At 49.1% G+C, this 19,207-nt stretch overlaps 2 protein-coding genes across 3 annotated transcripts in view; one reads left to right on the top strand and one right to left on the bottom strand.

The window, feature by feature from the left end:
- The window catches only part of TYSND1 (trypsin like peroxisomal matrix peptidase 1), a 1,185,869-nt gene that overhangs the window by 894,087 nt on the left and 272,575 nt on the right, over positions 1-19,207 (bottom strand). The window lies entirely within an intron of this gene.
- FAM241B (family with sequence similarity 241 member B) overlaps positions 1-19,207 on the top strand; it is a 158,799-nt gene that overhangs the window by 118,551 nt on the left and 21,041 nt on the right. Inside the window, exons 5-6 of one of the 2 annotated variants that reach the window (XR_010838952.1) lie at positions 1,987-2,043; positions 4,888-4,992. The gene's annotated coding sequence lies outside the window, so the exon portion shown is untranslated. The remainder of the gene's footprint in view (positions 1-1,986; positions 2,044-4,887; positions 4,993-19,207) is intronic. The other variant, XR_010838953.1, reaches the window with a different exon arrangement.

Raw genomic sequence — 19,207 nt, 5'->3', positions numbered from 1 at the left:
ATCAAATAGATAAGAAGACTGCTATGTCTTTGAGTTGTACTTCAAAATCATCACAGTTCTGGACTGAAAAGCCTTGTGACTGTTCAAGTTTTAATTCTTGGGAGTGCAAAATTATACAGTCAGGAAACAGGCTGAGAAAACTGCTCATCCCCCAAGGAGGGCATATTCTCCAGTGCTCACTGTAGATGTGGCTGAGGAGGATAATGGGGTTGGAGATGGAATGCACTTCTCAGAACAGCAGATGTTATTGCCCCAAGAATCATGCTTCACACAAGACATTTAAACGCTGGAAGGCAAAGGAGAGTTTCTCATTAATCTCCTTCTCTTTATCAGGGAGAGAAACCTTTCACAAAACACCCAACAGACTACTCCTCAGGTCCCATGGGCCAAGATTGGATCTTGTGCCCAAATTCTAGCTGCAAGGGAGGCTGGTGTCTGGTATTTTGAGCCTTAATTATGGGAGATGGATTCTACCAGCAGGGGAGAAATAGGGCTTGTGGGAAGACTATTGGATAGGCAACCCATAGTGTTTGCCCCACCCCAGGAGCACCAAGAGTGAGAAACAAGGTCATAACAGTGGGGTCCTGGGGACAACTAACATTTCATGGAGCTCCATATATGCGGTTATGGAAAGAGAGTCTTAGTTTCTGAGTAACAAGTTGACCCAAAACTTAGTAGCTTAAAGCAACAAACATTTATGTTCTCACAATTTCTGAGGGGCAGAAACCTGAGAACAGCTTATCTGGGTAGTTCTGGCTTAACATCTCTCAAGAGGTTGCAACCAAGCTGTTGGCCGAGGCTGTGTTACCTAAAACCTTGATTTGGGCTCGAGGATCCACTTCCACAAAGGCTTACTTATAAGGCTATTGGTTGAAGTCCTCAGTTCCTCACTGGCTATCATCTGGAAACCTCAGTTCCTTACCCAGTGGGCCTCTCCTCCGACAGCCTGAGGGTCCTCAATATATGGCAGCTGGCGTCTCCCAAAGTAAGTGGTCCAAGAGAGAGAATGAGAGGAAGACCAACATGGAAGCCATGCTGTCTGATTACCTAATCTCAGAAGTGATATGCCATCACTTCGGCTATATTCTATTGGCCACACTGTCCAACCCTGGTACAATGTGGGAAGTGATTATGTAATGTGACCTCCAGGAGGTGAGAATCTTTGGGGGCCATCTTGGAGACTGGCCACCACAGAGCCCTTGAAGGAGACAGAGAAGAAGACATCAAAAGAGACGGGTTGATATCACAGAGACCAACAGAGAGAGTTCCAGAAGAGAAGTGTTTAATAGTTTTCAAGACAATAGTTAGAACCAGTAGCTAAGGACTGAGAAATGTCCATTGGATTTGTCAGTCAGGGTCAGTAAGAACATTAAGAGCAATTAAGAGCAGCTTCAGTTGACCAGTTTGCAGTGGACTGAGGTTTAAGTGGGTGGTGAGCAATTGGAAAACAGCAAGTGTGGACAGCTTTTTCGAGTAGGTTGGATGAGAAGGAAGGGAGATTTGGACAGAAGCAAGAGGAGGACATGGAGGATTTCATTTGGGGGAATATAAGGGGCCTGAGTAGATTTTTAGGCAGAGGAGAAGCAGCCAGTGGCCTGGAAGAGGTGAACATCCAGGAGAGGACAGGATGATGGATGGGGTAGCCTCTTGGAGGAGGCAGGAGAATTAGAGGTCAAAGACACAGGTGGGATACTTGCCTTTAAACAGAGAGACACCTCATCCTCTGAGGCTTCAGTGAGGGAGGCAGGACGTCTGACTAGTGCAAGACCTGAGGGTGAGGATGCCTGGGAATTGAGAACTTGTAGCTGATGGCCTCAGGTATGAGGCCAGAAAGAGTAGGAGGCAAGGTCACAGAGAGCAGAGAATGAACAGTGATGTTACCGTGGTGATTGCTTACAGATGCAGAAAGGCTCGGAAACAGTCTGTTCTCATAGACAGGGCAAGCCCTTCCCTTGTAATCTAATTTCACTTTCTATCTCTCCACAGACTCGTTTTTCATAGTTGGTGATGTCTTCAGATAGCACCTGTCTGAGTTACCCCAAGGTATGGATTAGTGGGGTTGAAGTGTATGAGGGTGGGAGATACCATAACTCAGTGGGTGTGGAGAATCATGACATCTAGGCAGGGCAGGAACCTCCAAGGTCTCATTGAATGTTCCATGAAAAGCTCTGTCTTACCATCAAGGGTTTGTCCATCCTCTGCTTGATCGTCCATCCTCTGCCTGATCACTCACTACCTCTAGGGAGAGTCTTTCCATTTTCAATCCAATCCTTAGGTCTTTACCTTCAGCAGGGCTGAAGTCTGACTCCCTGTGTCCCTCTTGTCCTACAGGAAGTCCCAGATCAAGTCCTTCTCCCACCTGACAGCCTTCAGAGATGTTTCTCCTCTAGAATAAATCTTCCCTGTTGCTTCACCCTCCCTCATATAGCGGGGTTTTCTGACCCCTCCTCAGAGCCACCTTCTCCTCCAGATTTCCTTCAAGAAAACAATGGTCCTCAAGATTCAGCTATGACCTGGCCCCGTGGCTTTCTTCTGAGCCCCCAAAGTGCTTAGATGAATGCCAGCAACTCACAACCACCTAATGCTTATGGATGATTGGTGGAAACTTCTCCAGTTCTTTCTCTCCCAGGATGGTTCAGTCAGAATGGTGGTCTTTTAAGTTTTCTCACCATCCCTAAGCATGATCGAATCCTGCATTTTGGCCTGGAGAAAGAGGTTCCAGATTCTCATTTTGGATCTGTGACTACTGTGGCATTATCTTTATAGGTCACTTAAACCTCTCTGAATTTCAGGGAGCCTTGACAACACCTCAGATTAGTGTTTTGAAATATTAACTAATGTTTTACTTCTCTGGTATTTCCCCCTTCCATACTTTGCTCCTTTCCTCTCACCGCACCCAAATTCTGTCCTGTGCTGTTGTCTCAGGTGAGGACTGTGGCCTGGGAAGGCAGGGAAAGGAGTCTCCTTGTTTTGAGTTGAAAATTCTTGGGCCATAAGGCAGCATAAAGGGCTCACACCAGGAAAATTCAGAAGAAAACTTGAGCAATGATTCCACTCCTCAGATTTGCAGAAAGTTCCCCCACACCAGGATGGCCCCAAAGAACAGGAATGACCCAAGAGTGGCATAGCACCAGATGAGAGAGAGAGACCGGCAAGGGTCTTGCAAGGGGACAAAGGCCATCTCCACAGCAACTTGCGGGACCAATGAACAAGGACAGGCATGGTGATGGACATCACAAATGACAGTGAAGACCAGATGCCTGGATAACACTTAAGCTTCCGGGAAATTAAAAAGGAGAGGACTCCAAATTGGCTGGGATTACACCACTACTACTGTGGCAGAATCAGGCTGTGAAATAGAAGCAGAGTAGCAAAGACTGGGGACAGTTCTGTTTCTGTCATTCCTGAGATGGTGGGCTGGAATTCCACTCCCCCCACACCCCTGCGCAAAGGAGCAAGTCACCCACTCTAAGAGGTTCCGATATTTTTATCTTTCCTAAATGAAGCACAGAGGGGTGGAATGGTGGTTCCAAACCACAGAGCGGTAAATATTCAGTGTCTCTGCTGCCGGATAGAGCTCCTGTATCTGCTCCACCCCTCTTACCCCACCTCTCTCCTTCCTGGCCCATATCTTCATTTAGCCCATGCTCTCATCCTCCACCATCATCACCTCTTTTGGAAACGGACTCATTCCTCTGCTCTTCTCAAATCCTTTGCACTCAAAAACCAAACCCTTACAATGTGGAAATGACAACATCCAGCGGCGCATGATCTAATGCAGCCAATTCACAACAGGTAAAGTTTGCAGCTACAGTTTGTGCCAATGGGTTCTCATGTAGGAGGTGATTTAGAAATCACCATGATGCCGTAAGACGTCATTCTTGGCTTTGCTTTGAGCTTGTCAGATTGGCTCAAAGAAAAGAAAGTCCTGGCCAAAAAAGCAAGAAGTTAATTAAGGGTGAAGGCCGTAATGTGACCATGAAGGCTCAGTTCCTACAGTTAACCCATTGGATACGATGTTTTCATAAACCCCAATGAGCTTTAGATGCAGAGACATGGCCTAAGGAAGGCAGCAGCAAAGATGAACATGTGGCCTTGTATCATTCTAAGCCTAGGCTCCACTCTTCCCTGGGCCCAGAAAGCCTCCCTTCTCTCTCTGGAGTCAGGTTCCCCCACTGCTGAAGGGTAAGCGCCAAGGCAGGCCCAGTGAGTCCTGTCATGCCCGTCTCCCCTCCGCTTTCTCCTGCACGTTCTCAAAACACAGAGCTCCAACTCTCACTTGCCCTTATTTCTTTTGGCCTGTATAATAGCCTGCCTTTTCACATCCTGCCTCCCCCAACTGAGTTCTTTGAGGAGCAAGGGTTGCATCTAATTCACATCATTGCTTACTGAAGGCCCAGCCGAACCCAGGCCTGGCAGGAGAAGACGCCCGGTGGTATCTACTGAATTGGACAAAATCAATCTACACAGTGGGAGAGTTGACACATGGTCCCATGAGTTATGGGATTCTCTTGACTTGAATTCCACAAGAAGAACGTCTCAGTCGGGTTAAACTTAGCTGCCTGGGACAGGCGGTCAGAGTATGGAAGTGGAATGAAAAATACGTGGCAAAGCTCTTCAGATTATTTAGCCATTTGAGGAAGGGCATGAGTGGGAGTTTGCAGCAAAGCCATGCACGATCTCTTGGGAAACATTCCCACCAGCCAGGCTTCATTTTCCTGGGGAGTGACCTGTAGGCCTCCTGTGATGCCTCTGTAAGGGTGCCTTTCTCTTCTCCCTTTGGAGCACCTCGTTCTCCAACATTTCACAGTAATGACCACAGTAATGATGGCCTGACACTGTGACTTGGACCTACTGTTTTGACCATATGTTTTTTCTTCTTAACAGGCCCCATCTTTCGACACCCCAGAGCAGAAGCATTTGACAGGGAAACAGTGTCCTTGTTGAAAGCCTGGGTTCTGCTCAAGATGAATCAGGAGCTTTTAGTCCAGGGTGAGTAGGGTTGGGGCTAAGTCAAACACATACTCTGTTAGGACACATCGGGGTGCCAGTGACAGACAACCCATTTCACTGAGCTTGAACAAAAAGAGAATTATTAGGGCATATTCCTGAAAAATCCAACATAGCTCTGGCTTCAGGTGCAGCATGTTCCAGGGTTTCAAATTGTCACTAGGAAGCAGTCTTGGTCCATTTCTCAGTCCTATTCTTTTCTGGTTGTCTTCATAATCAGGCTCCAACTTGTGGTTAGATGGCCATCATCAGCTCCAGGCTACACTCTCCCAGACTCAAACTCAGCAGAAAAGAGGAGCTTCTCCTCCCCTAATTATGGAAAACAATGTTTTGACCTGGCTATCATTGGCACAGATTGGGTCATGTGTCTATCCCTGAACCAATCACTGAAGCCAAGAGGGTGGAACTACACTGATTGGCTAATCCTAGATCACATGGTCAACCTACGTTGCATGGTCCCATTCAAAATCACATGGACACAGAGTGAAAAGAACAAGTTGTTCCCCCAAGGAAATCTGGGTGGCTGGTTCCATGAGGAGGGTAAGGAGATCATAAGATGTTAACAGAAACAAGTATCCAGCACACAACTAAAGAGAAAACCACATTATCAGCAGCCCATAATCCATGCTACATGGGTGCACAGTTAGGGTCTTAGAAACACCTACATCTACATGAGGAATCACAAAACTTTTTGTGCTATTAAAATATTTAAATGTGTTTTTATTGATAAAGAGGTTCTGGGGTCCACAGCACCATGAACCATGTGGACATTTATTGGTTGCCTCCCAGGACCTGGTTGCTCCTCCCCATAACCCTGTTTTTTTGTGTGAGGATAATGATTCAGGAGGGTGGACCCTACATTCACTCCACACCAGGGGTGAAACCAGTTAGCACATTCCCTCCTCCTGCCTACAGGGATTGGTCCAGAGTGAGCACATGACCCGAGCCAGTCCAATTAGAATGAACCTCATTACCAGGACTTTTGCTGGCCATGCTAGGGTAAGATGCTCTTTCTCTTTGACAGGATATGAACGAGAAAGGATGTAGCACTGGGAGCTGTGGGCAGCCATCTTGGGACCACAAGGGAAGTGAGGCTGAGGGTGTCATAGCAGAAGAAGCAGGGGTGGGGGATGGAGGGAGGGAGGGAGAGAGAGAGAGGAATAGAAAGTGAAAGAAAGAGAGAGAGATAAAGGAAGGAGGGAGGGAGGGAAGGAAGGAAGAAAGAAACTGAGTCTTTAGTGATGCTGAAACTCTATATCAAACATCACCTGAAGCCAGACCCGCCTATGGATTTTTCACTCATGTGAGTCAGTACCTTCACTTTATTATTCCAGCCAGTTTAAATCAGACTTTCTATTACTTGCAACCCAGAACATTCTAAACATTTTTGAGCTGCTTCCAAGTCTGGGCAGCCTGTGGAAGTGGCTGTAAACAGGCTGTCTACCCCGAGTGTCCTGACAGGTAAAAGGTGGAGGGTGGCTCCCCTCAGAGTGCCTGGGCAGACCTTCCTTTAGAGATCCAGTGTTCCTGTGTATCTGGGAGTATGCTTGACATACAGAGCTCTTTTAAGGTTCTGTGGCCTGGCAAGGGGGTTAGAATTCCGTCACTGGGCAGCTATGTGCCTGCACCTTCAGGCACCCTGTGGATGGAGTTCTGGACTCAGATGGGGGTGAAGGGGAAGGGAGGAGCTTAGATGCAACCACTGAAATGCCTGATGCTTTTTTTTTAAGTTTTTTTTTTTTTTTTTTGATGAGGACCATCTTCAAAGTCTTTATTGAATTTGTCACAATATTGTTTCTGCTTTTGGCCTTTTGGCCGCAAGGCATGTGGGACCCCAGCTCCGCAACCAGGGATCGAACCCACACCCCGACATTAGAAGGCAAAGTCCTAACCACTGGACTGCCAGGGAAGTTCCACGAAATGCCTGATTCTTGAATTTTCCTGTCTTGGTGGCCACATAGGTGATGGCAGGGAGTCAGGTGTGTGCTTAGTTGACAGTTCAGAGAAGGACTGGGGTCTTTTCATCAAGAGTCTGCCTTCTGCAGGGTTAGCTGTTAATCTTGGTGTAGCAGATGCTGGGACGCAGCACCCAGATTCCCTCCAGGACAGAGGCACTGGTTCCCCAGCCACAGGGGCGTTGCTGCTGATGGCTCACACTTGGCTAAAGGAAACAGCGTCACCCAAGATCACACTCCCTCCCTGGTGGGTAGTCTGCATCCCAGGACTGGAGGGAGAATGGAGGTGCAGAGACCAATCCTCCTTCAACTCAGGGTAACTCTGCCGGACATCCACACTCCCGGCTTTCCATGGGGTTGACAGAGACCGCTTACTACTGCCGTGCAGTTAAACTTCATCCTCTGCCCTGTCCCACTGCCGTGGTTCCCCAGTATACCCCCTGCATGCAAATCTCTTTTTCAAAGTCTGTCTCTTTGGGGATCCCACCCAACAAATGACACTAGGTCAGGTAGGTGGTTGTCTACGTGGCATGATATTAGAGGCCTGATCCCAATTACTTCTTTCACTGGGTGTAATAGTTCCTGGTAATAGTGGTGGAAAGGAAATGGAGTTGAAAAGCACAGACAACTGGTTTGTGTTTTATTTAAACGCAGAATTGATTTTCTTGTTAGAGATGGAATATATGCTCATGGTAGGAAAATTTAGAATAGCCAAGTTAATTAATACCCATAAATCTTTCCATGAGAAGCAGTGATGGTTTCTTATGATTTGAGTTTGAAAATATGTTTTGAGTCCTTTCTATGTACTAGGTGGTTCATGCCCCACCCCGCAAAACCCCATGCGGTAGCCTCAGTACTCCTTTCTGCAGAACAGACAAGGGAGACTCGGAGCTGTGTAGTGACTTATTGGGTTACTCAGAAGGCAAACAGCAGGCAGATAAAGCTTCTGGCTTCTGACTCCAGACTCACAGCTTTTCTCACCACATCCCAGACCAAAAGATTCATGTCAGAGCTTTTGGAGCATGTGCTTTTGATGGGGCAGAGTGGCTGATATGGAAGAAAAGTTCCCAGGCCAGGAGTCTGAAGCCTTACCCCTGGTCCTGGCTCTGCCATTTACTTGCTGGGTGACCTTGGACACGTCTTTTTACCTGGCGCATCCTCAGTGTGGGGTTACCAACGTGTAGCGTGCTATAGATAATGGTTCGCGGGCCCTGTGTGCTGGCTGCCTGCAGGGGGCACCACCAAGAAGAAAAAACACCAAGAGGAGGGAGTGGGACTCCCCTCCCAAAGACCACATTCCCTCTGTTAACAACCCCCCTCCCCCCTTGGCCTCCCAGGGGCGCTGGGATGGGTGCTCCTGAAGCCTTGGGAGCCTCCAACAAAACCAGAACCACATCAGGGTGGAGCCCAGAGCTGGAACCTCCCACGTCTATGTAAATGGCTTCATTTATCTTTCTTAGTTCTCTTTGGCCAAGAGAGATGACAAGGGAATGTTTTACTTACTTTCCTTCTTTTTTCTGAAGGAAAATTTTCCATTGTGGAAATGGCATGTGTTTATTTTTAGAAACCCAGCCACAGGGATCTATAACTTCTGGGGGAGGGAGGCGGCTCAGGAGACCAGTGCTGACCCTCCTGTATTAGAGGCAGATCTGGGTTTCTTTAGCCCTGGGTTCCTCCCTCCGAGGCCTCTCTCCTTTCCTTGTAGCAGAGCAGGGATCTTGCTCATGGATGAGAAGGAGAATGACAAAGAGGACTGAAGTCCAGGGATTACAGTAGTGAGAACGTTATAACCACTGGCTGACATTCATTGAGCGCTTACTAGGTGCCAGGCACTGGGCTGTGTGCTTTATACACCGAATGCTCCCGGTAACCCTGGGAAGTAGGAATTCTCATCTGCACTTTACAAGGGAGAAGATCAAGTCTCAGAGAAGTAGTTACCAGCCCAAAGTGGTGAAGTAAGAATTACACACAGGTTTGCCTGACCCCAACACCACACAGACAGTCTTATGCTTGAATCAGAAACAGAGAACTATGTGCTCACTACTGCAGGCAGGAGCCCTCTGTTGGGGAAAAGGAACTGAACCCCAAGGAAGAGGCAGGCGCTTCCCTATAACCCAGCTCTCCTCAGTTAGCTCTCCCCAGCGGGGACAGCCCGACCAGGGAGCTCCCTAAAGCAGGTGGCTTCTTCCATGGGACCCACAGCAGTTCACTTCCTCCCCATTTGGCCCCAGGCCCTGCTTCTGGAAAATGCTTTCTTGGGTAGAAGGGGGTGAAGGAGGAGACATCCAGGGAGGGCACTGGATCGGAAGCATTGCTGGAGGTGGGGTTCCACCCTGAGCACATTTCCCAGTGGGGTGTAATGAGTTAGGGGATGGGCCCCGGTGACCAGACTGCCTGGCTTCCCACCCTGCCTTTCTGATGGTGTGACTTTGGATGATTCATATAACCTCTTCTCCCTGAGTTTTCTCTTTTGTTTAATGGGGAATAGAAATACCTATGGCTGTGATGATTTCATCATGTGAGATGAGGTATATAAAACACTTAGAACAGCCCCTGGCACACAGTCAATGCTTAACAAAAATTAGCTGCTATTATTCTCCAGAAGTAACTCATTTCCACCAAGTAGATCACGATGAATAAATAGTGACAGATATAAACAAAGTATAAATGGTCAGACAGGAGATGCAGTGCTTTTTTACATTTGCTGTCCCACCTCAAGTTCTTCATGCCTGAACCCCTGGAGGCACTTGCAATAACCAAAAGGACCTGATGGGGTTGGGGACCCTGGGTCTTTCTGTTCCAGAAGGTTCCAATACGGTTCTGAAGTTCTGTGGGGTACCATCTGGTACCCTCCTCTCCAGGTTCAGCTAGGATTTATTTAGCTAAGAAAAAGGACAGCATCTGACATTCTGGAAGAGTTTGTTCTTCCTCCCACCCTTTTTTATAATCCTTTCTTGCGTCTTTTGGGCCTATGCTTCCAAGGTATGTACCCAGATTAGGTTGGTAATGCCTCAGCATCTTCAACAGCATCATCATGATTGATCTACATGATTACTGCCATCATCACCAATATCATTTCCATCAATGTCACCATCAAGTCTGAACCGTCATCACTACCACCTCCATTTTTGGCAGCATCATTGCATCACCATAACCACCTCCATCACTGATGTTGTCTTTGCCATCTTCGTTTTCATTTATCACCATTAGGCTCCCTCTCACATGAGCGTCTTTATACTTCCATGATCACCTTCTGCTCAGGGTCAGTCAGAACCCTTCGGTAGCAAGTGACAGAAACCCAAGTCAACTAGCTTAACTGGAAAGGTCAAGACCTCCCTAGGAATGACTGTTCCCAAGGAACTCAAACACCAAAAGGATGCTCCATCTCTTATCTCCACTTCTCTCTGGTGTTCATTTAATTTTCTTCTGTAGACAGACACCTGTCCATGTGAGCCAGGGATTTACATCCTGGCTGCTCAGTGACCCAAAAGCAAAAGAATTTTCATCTCCAAAGCTCAGATTGAAAAATCCCAGGGGGCTTCCCTGGTGGTGCAGTGGTTGAGAGTCCGCCTGCCGATGAAGTGGACACGGGTTCTTGCCCCGGTCCAGGAGGATCACACATGCCGCGGAGCGGCTGGGCCCGTGAGCCATGGCCGCTGAGCCTGCGCATCCGGAGCCTGTGCTCCGCAACGGGAGAGGCCGCAACAGTGAGAGGCCCGCGTACCACAAAAAAACAAAAACAAAAAAATCCCAGGGAAGTTCCCTGTTTGGTTCAGCTTGGTTACCTTCTGGGCCAATCACAATGGCTAGAAATGCGTACTCTTGTGATTAGCCCAGATTGGTCATGTACCAAGCACAGACATGGCAACTGGGAGAAACGTGGTGAGCAGTTGTATAACCTAGTTTATCCACATTGACCTATGCCACTTAACACGACCACCCCTGTCATCTCTACCACCACCTCCACCACCACCATCACTACCATTCCTACCATCATCACTCTCGTCCTAAGGATTATAATGCGCCAAGCCCTGCACTTCACATTTGGAACCTCAACAAATTGGAATCTGATGAAGTCTCCAGCCCTTCAGGAATTTTCCATCTCTGGAAAACAAGAAAGTTGACACATTCAGGGAGCTGGACTGCTAGTCCTTGGCCATGGGATGGAGCAAAGAGGGGAGCTGCGGGGACAGAGTCCAGCACCTCTGCAGCACTGGCCCTAATCCCTAGGCAGGCCCAGCGTAGCAGCAGCCTGTGCCTAGCCCAGAGAGGGAGCCATTCCTTCAAAGGTACAAAATTCCCGCACCAGCCCACGGCCTGCGCCTGTAGGAGCCCTCAGCACGTCGGCCCCCCTTCTCGAGGGTGGGGGGGGCTTGCTTTTGGATCCATGCCCCCTGCTCCTGCTCCATCTCCAAACAGACATCTGTTTCCAGATGTTGTCCCAGAGCCATATAAAGCCAAAGGAAGACTCAGATTAATATATCTACAGCAGACCCAACCGTCACTGGCGAGCTAGCGTCAGGAACAGATCACTCAGGGAAAGCAAGAGCCCTCATTTCCTGATGGGACGTATAGGAAAGACAAACAGGGCATTTCCCTCCCAACTTTAGAAATGACCTTAACAAAGCAACGGGCTTTAGGAAAAGGAGAAAGAAAAAGAAGGCCTTTTAATGAAGTTTACAGGAACAAATGTTCCAGGCGGCTCTGCTTTCACAGCTACTGCTGGTGAAGGAACAAGAGGGAGCAAAGCTCTGTGGGGAGGGCAAAGCCTCCTCTGGATTTACTGGCCATCGGCTGCAGTCCAGACACTGGGCCAAACTTGAACCTGGGGGCTGTGCCGTACCTGGTAGGTAAGAGACCTGGCCCAGATCCAGCGCTGCCACTATTATGCTGTGTGACCTTGGACCACATTCTGACCTCTCTGTGCTCAGTTTCTGCAGGACTCATATACCAGTGGAGGCTTGGGGGATTTATAAAGGTTCTTCTGAGCATGGAGTTATACTCTCCACTTCAATCCAGGAGAGCTGCTCCTAAGCTGAGGTTTAGAGACAGAGCTCCGTGGTCAAGACAAAGAGTTCCACAGCAATGGGGGTGGGCAGAAGGCCGGGGACAGGAGAGCACGCAGAGATACAACACCATAACTTGCAGTTCCCAGATGCTGGTAAACAAGGATCTGCTTCAGTAAACTAATTGTGCTCTTCATTACCCATCTGTCAGCAACCAAAAACATCTGTCTCTTAACCCGCAGTTGCCTGCCTTTCTGACAGCTCTTCCCCCTTGTCAGGGAGAGCTTGAGTCCTAGGCTTCTTCTCCAAGCACATGCTTGGGGCGCCCTTCCACCATCCTTAGTCTGAGGCCCAGATTCCAAGCCCTGTTTCCATGGGCTGACAGCTCAGAGGGGCTACGTCTCACTCTCACTCCTGAAATGATTGTTCTTCCTCCAAAAAGCTGCAAATGGAGCCTTAATGGATGCATTTGCTCGAGCCTTCTGTTGTCTGGCTGCAGCGTGACCATCACCATCATCTCTTTTGGATTTTGTACTTTATTAGAGTCTTGCACACATGGTCTCATTTGAGTCTCTCAGCATTCCCCTGAGTAGGAATTAATATTCTCTTGCCCCAGACAGGAGGCTGAGATCCAGAGAGGTGTAGACACTAACTGAAAGGAACACAGTTTGCAGATGGAGAGGCCAGGATTCAGCATTTCTGGATTTCAAAGATGGTGCTTTGTTTTAGCTCAGCCTGAGTCAGCAAAATGGTTTCACCCCAAGCGCTAACCTCAATAGATTGATAATAGCTTCCTGCTTTGAGAAGCCTAAGCAGAGTGTTTGTGTGTGTGTGTGAGTATGTATGTGTGTGTGTATGTTAGGAGTGGTGTTCTGTAGTTGATTAGCGATGTCTGCTGATGATGTGGGAATGGTAGTGTTGGTATGTATGCCAAACATGACCAGACCATGCCACCTGAGAAGAGAGGAATGGAAGGGACAGATGGTTAGGGCTGTTGGGGGTCAGGTGGTCACATGATTCATCCCTGGCAAGGATGTACCACAAAAGTTTGGAACTTGTGCTCTATTATCCCAGTCCTCTCCTCTGTCTGGATCTTGCCATGCTCAAGGGCCCTGCTCAGTACTCAATTCTACCAGGAAGCCATCCTGCACCTTCACCCAACTCTAAGTCTCCACCTTTCTCTCCTTCTCCAAGTCCCGAGTCACTCATCTGCCTGTTTGTTTGGCCCTCAGTTCATTCTGCCTGGAACTGCTGTTCTCTTTCCTGTGCATGTAGGTTCCTACAAAGGCCCCATGAGACTGCATGCTCTGTGAGCACCTGACACTGGGTCTTGTTCCCACCCAGGAGCTCAATAGTAGGTGTGGACTGACTGATGGATCAGTGACCTGCACCATCCCTCCTCTCATTTGCAGGAACACAGAGTTTGGGAGGAGATGTGAACTCTTGTTTGGTCTTTGCTGTATGTCCCCAGTCTCTGCAGCTATTATCATGGCAATGATGGGCTGTGTTGAGTACCGACATGGCACTCAACATGCACCATCGCATCCAATACTCATAGTGGCCCTAGGAGATAGGAATTGTTCTCCCCATAGTTCAGATTTTAAAAGCAGGTTCAGAAGTGGTTAAGAATCCATCTGCCAATGCAGGGGACACAGGTTTGATCCCTGGTCCAGGAAGATCCCACATGCTGTGGAGCATGCATTGGACACGGGTTTGATCCCTGGTCCAGGAAGATCCCACATGCTGTGGAGCAACTAAGCCCATGCGCCACAACTACTGAGCCTGTGCTCTAGAGCCCACAAGCCACAACTACTGAGCCCGTGTGCCACAACTACTGAAGCCCGAGTGCCTAGAGCCCACGCTCTGCAAAGAGAAGCCACCGCAATGAGAAGCCTGCGCACTGCAACAAAGAGTAGCCGCCGCCTGCCATAACTAGAGAAGGCCCGCACACGGCAACAAAGACCCAACACAGCCAAAAATAAATAAATAAAATAAATTAATTTTTTTTAAAAAAGCAGGTGCAGAGAGGCTACACAATTTGCCCAAGATCACACAGCTAGTAAACAGCAGAGCCAGCACCTGAAACCACTCAGAACAGCCTCCAAGTGAGCAGGAAATGGGTTCCAGAGCTGTCCATGAAATGAGGCCAGGTAGGAGATTTGTGCTGAATTATTCTTGAACCGCCTGAGACCAGAGGGGTGTGGGCTGTTTGGAGCCTCCAGCTGTTCCTGCAAGAAGTCATCAGGAGAAAGCTGGGAAGGGTCTGGGCGGTAGAGTGGACAGTTGGGCATGACCTTTGCTAACCACAGTATTCCCCAAATCCAACTTTTTAGGGTCAAGTGATTCTATGGATAGGTCCACTAGCCCACCCTACCAGGCATTCTTCTCAGGCTGGGGTAGACAGCTACATCTGTGGATTCCATCTGGAGCCAGGTTCATAGGTAGTTCCCTCCCCGGCAAGAATCTGGGCTTGGCCAGGTGATTTGTTTTGGCCTATGAGACATTAGCAAGTGTCACACAAGCAGAGGCGTCATAAACACTTGTCACTGGCACTTGAAATCTCCCTTTGCAAGCCAGCCACCATGCTATAAAGAAGCTCAGGATAGACTGTGGGATGATGAGAGGCCACCTAGAGTGGCCCCACGGGGATGAGAGGCCATCTGGAATGTTCCAACCCCAGCCGAGCTCCCAGCCAAGCTTCCACAACACAGCCTCATGTGTGACCTCAGCTATGTTACTTGGAACAGAAGAACCACTCCACTGAGCACTATCAAGTCACAGAATTGTGAGAAATAAGAAATCATTCTGTTTAAGGAACTAAGATTTGGGGCCATCTGTGATGCTGCTATAGATGCCTGAAATACTGTCCTGGTTACTGCACTATCTCTCCTAGGCACAGTTGGGGTCCTGACCATTCAGAAGCATGCACATGTTCTCATATACACATCTCGACCAAAGCAGATTGTACACGGGTAGGTCAGCACACACCCATTCTGGGCACATGTACATATGGGTGCACATCCTCATCCACGCACACGCTGGGGGTGGCTTGGAGACAGCCCAGTTGTACTGTGGGGCAGCTCTGGTCACCCACAGCTTTTGCACTCCCCTGCATGTACCTCCTTGTACGTGTGTGCAGAAATGTGCATGATCTCATGTACCAAAGCACAGGAGCAGAAAAAGGCAAGTACACACAGTGAGACCCTAGGTTGAGGGAGCTGGGCTGTTGGGGGGGGGGTGCGTGTGTGTCACACCCCAACACACGTGCACACAATCATTCATGGCCTGAAACCATAAGTATTCAAACTCCTCCAAGCCCTTCAGCCTGCTGACAGGGTCCCCCAGCGTTTTCATCAGTGTAGCCTCTGCACTTGGCTCTGCTCTCTACTTAATGAGAGAGTTTGTTTTGGCCCCAGTTAACAAGGCTCCCAGGGCCTCCTGGGCAGGCTGGCCCTCCCCCGCACATCTGCAGCCCTTGCCCCTCGACACCCATCCTCAGCTCTGCAGAGTCACAGCCCGTGAGCTGATTGGCGTGGCTGTGTGGGAAGGAAGTGGGGACTCAGGAAAAGGCATTTCCAAATGTCCTATCTGCAGCTCCAAGCAGGGGCCTCGGGCTGGCCCCCCAAACCCCAATGCACTCTCCTCAGAGACACTGCATGCTATTGTCCTCTAACCTGGGGCAAACTAATTTAATCTCAGAGCCTGTACAAGGGCAAGGTTGAGAGCTTGAGCCCAAGAGAATGCCTGCCTTGCTCACCTTATTTTTACTCCAGGCCTGGCCTTGGTTCATTCTCTTTGGGATTCCCATCTGGTACAGGTCAGTACCTCCCGACGCCCAGCACAGGGGCAAAGCCCCTTCAATCGCTCCCCTTTGCCCTCAGGACAAAGTCCAAATCCTCTGTCCTCCTCAGCCCCTGCCCACCTCTTCAGCAGAAGCCCCCACCCTGTCCCTTTGCACTCCACATTTCAGCCTCAGTTAACCACTGACAATTTCCCCAAAACACCACACTCTTTCTCCCCTCCAGGCTTTTGTACAGGTAGGTTCCCCTGTTTGGCGCGCCCTCCCTGCACCCCTTTATCTAATTTACTCTGCTCATCGTTCAGGTCTCATTCCCCGAGCACCCTCTCTGTCCTGCATTGTAGCTCTTACCCCTGTCGGCCTCCACCTTTAGTCTGCCTTGTTCACCACTGTGTCCCCAGCACCAGCACAGGGCTTGGCAAGTGCTCCATAAATATTTGCTGAATGGATGAATGTTTGAGTTAGGAAGGCCCTTATACATCCCAGTTCTCCTTGCCTTTCCTTGCCCATCAGTTTCTAAATCTTACATAAAAGGAAGTAGATGCCTAGGTTAATGTAGCTGAGAGAGAACCAGAACTAGAATCCATCCATCCATCCATTCATTCATTTGCTCATTCACTTATTCATTCGCTCATTCACTCATTCAAACCACCATTTCTTGGGCATCTACACTGTGCTGAGTACTGAGCATACAGAGATAAATACAGTCATCCTGATCTCTAGAAACTCATAGCCTAGGGGAGGGAAAAGACACAGGTCATAGTTAGGACATGATTTAGCCTACACAAGACAGAGTAGGATAACAGTGGCTCAAATGAAGTAAGTTACTTCACTCGTGTGAAAGTCTAGGCTTGTCTGTCACCTCAACTCCACAGTCACCAGGGGCCCAGGCTCCTTCTATCTTGTTGCTCACTACATGCAGGAGTCAGAAGCAGAGCTGAGAAGCAGGGCTGTGATGCCCATGATCATAAAGCCTGGGAGAGAAATAAGGAACAGGGAGTCTGCGGTGTATGGCAGAGATTATGGTAGGTCCCCAGGCCAGGCCTCCTTGGGTGAGGTTTCCCAGTTGGGGCTACTGTGTGGGAGAGTTGGACCTGTTCAGAGGACTGGGCATGGGCAGGCAGCGGAGCAGAGAAGTCCAAAAGGAAGGACAGATCTGAAAGAAACTAAGCAGGTGGAATCTATGGAACTTGATCCGAATTGGATGAAGGGGGTAAGGGTGAGGGAGGAGGTGAACATCCAGCCTGAGCCTCAGGACGATGCCTATGCCACACACCAAGGGAATGAAAGCCAGGCAGTGCTGGGGGAAGCTGACTGTGAGGTGAGGTGGTGGGGGAGGAGAGCACCAAACAGAGCTGCCAGAAGCAGCTGGAGACACGGGTGAGAAGTGCTGGGAGATGTGGGCTGTGGGTTTGCATGGGAAATTCGTCATCAGAGATGGAAATGAGCTCAGGAGGGACAAGTTCCCCTGCTGTCCCGTTGCAGTGCAGTGACCTTCTGACCTTGGATGTACATCCCTGTCCCTTGAGGCGCTTCCATAAGCAGGATGGGATCCTGGGCTTCCCTGTGCCCCTACTCCCACCACAGAGATTTTGACTCAGTAAGATGGAGTGAGGCCCTCTCTGTGGCTCTGGCTTCTTTTACTGGCAGGAGAAGAAACCCAACTCAAACCGGCTTGAGCAAAAATGAGTCCTGTAATTGCAGAGTGCAGGCATGGATGAGCTTCGGCACAGTTTGATCCAAGGGTTTAAATACTGTCTTCATGACTCAGTCTCCCCGCCTCTGCTTGCCTCCTGTATTGGTTTCATTCTCAGGAAGGATCTTAAAGAACACAGGCAAGTTGCCCACTGTGGTAGATGTTACTCTTTCAGAAAGCCCTTTGCAAAGAAATAGCATTCCCTTCCCAGTCATTCCAGCCTGATTCTCCTTAGCCTGAACTGGGCCACATACCCATCTTGGGCCCAATCACTGTAGCCAGGGGAGATGGAGATGCTAATTGGTTAGACTAGTTCACATACCCTAGAGCCAGGTATGGGGTCAACCCCACTAGAGCCAAGGGACTCAGCTTGGAGCCTTTGGCAGGATTTTAAGGTACAGAGAACAGGTGAGTGAAGGATGGACTTCACTGGCAGAGGGCCAGCACGAGCAAATATGTGGAAGCAGAAAAACACAGAAAATACTTTAGGAACAGTACAACTTGTGTGTACAGGGACATTTTTTCTTAGTTTTCCATTCTGGTACCCAAGAGTATCCGTTTTTATCTAGGAGTGGAATCATGACCACAGATTAAAGTCAAACTCTTTGGGTTAGCACTGAAAGTCTATCTTCTTGCTACAAACAAGAAATTCTGTTTTCTAGAGATGTTAACTCCAACATTGACAGAACATTGATCCAACATTGACAGAGAATTCCCGAGTTTCTGTGACCCCAAAGCCCCCTAGATGCCTCAGGGTTCAGGCATGTCATTTCTTTCTTTTTTATAAATTTATTTTATTTATTTATTTTTGGCTGCGTTGGGTCTTCGTTGCTGCGTGTGGGCTTTCTCTAGTTGCAGCAAGCAGGGACTACTCTTCTTGTGGTGCGTGGGCTTCTCATTGCAGTGGCCTCTCTTGTTGCAGAGCACGGGCTCTAGGCACGCGGGCTTCAGTAGTTGTGGCACGCAGGCTCAGTAGTTGTGGCTCGCGGGCTCTAGAGCGCAGGCTCAGGAGTTGTGGCGCACGGGCTTAGTTGCTCCGCAGCATGTGGGCTCTTCCCGGACCAGGGCTCGAACCCGTGTCCCCTGCATTGGCAGGTGGACTCTTAACCACTGCGCCACCGGGGAAGCCACCAGACATGTCACTTCTGATGCAAGGGTCAGACTAGTCCTGCTGCAACCTCCCCCTTCAGCTCCCAATCACAGAGGATGCTGTAGCCCCAAACCTTTGAGGTTTCACTGCCGTAGCATTCCTGAGGGTCCCAAAGTCTTAAAAGGGAAAAGATCAGCTTGTGGAATAAGGAAGGAATGAAACTACCCTCCTAGTTTAATTCCTCCATTCCCGCTACCCTTGCCGGGGGTGGGGGGTGGGGGGTGGGTTGGGGGATGTAGAGGTGGAGCGAAATGAAAGTCCCTGGATCCCCGGGCTTGTACCTCTCAGTGCAGAAATTCTCTGGCGTCCCCTGCTGGTCATCAACACCACTGTGTTCTCTCAGGGATTACTCTCTACAGCTCAATTGAGATATCCGTCACAGGGTAAGGAAACAGGCACACTTACCCAATGTCCCACGTCAAGGAAATGCTAGAGCTGGAACTGACCCAGAGCTCCTGGTCACCAGTCCTTTCCTCAGCATCACTTTCTATCCCTGTAGTACTCCCTAGTGGCTAACTGACCTGGCAGGCAATGTTATAACATTTATTATTTATGATATAAGTACTATGTTGCTATGTTACTCTGTTAAAT

Source organism: Kogia breviceps, chromosome 2, assembly GCF_026419965.1.
Source record: "Kogia breviceps isolate mKogBre1 chromosome 2, mKogBre1 haplotype 1, whole genome shotgun sequence".
In the NCBI taxonomy this organism is placed as follows: domain Eukaryota; kingdom Metazoa; phylum Chordata; class Mammalia; order Artiodactyla; family Physeteridae; genus Kogia; species Kogia breviceps.
This window is presented reverse-complemented; position numbering and strand designations above follow the sequence as displayed.